Here is a 234-nt window from a genome sequence, read left to right as displayed (position 1 = left end):
ACTTAACCTTCAATCGATATTCTATTTTCATTCGGGTTATTTTTGGCGAATCTTTTAAGACATTTGACATGGACTTCGCCCTCGTCCCCAGCATTTATGAAACCTATTCTGGCAACAAGAGGCAGCCAACGCAGAAGTGAACCTCGGTCGCCACAGCTGAGACCGAGGACCCCTGAAGCCTTCTAAAAGGAAATCCCCGAGCGACATTGGGCGCGACCCCCGGCCAGTGGCCAC

The sequence above is a fragment of the Penaeus japonicus genome, unplaced genomic scaffold (genome assembly GCF_977035675.1).
Source record: "Penaeus japonicus unplaced genomic scaffold, GWHDUDI00000001_assembly GWHDUDI00000009, whole genome shotgun sequence".
Lineage (NCBI taxonomy): Eukaryota > Metazoa > Arthropoda > Malacostraca > Decapoda > Penaeidae > Penaeus > Penaeus japonicus.
The sequence above is the reverse complement of the archived record's forward strand: the minus strand, read 5'-3'. Positions refer to the sequence as shown.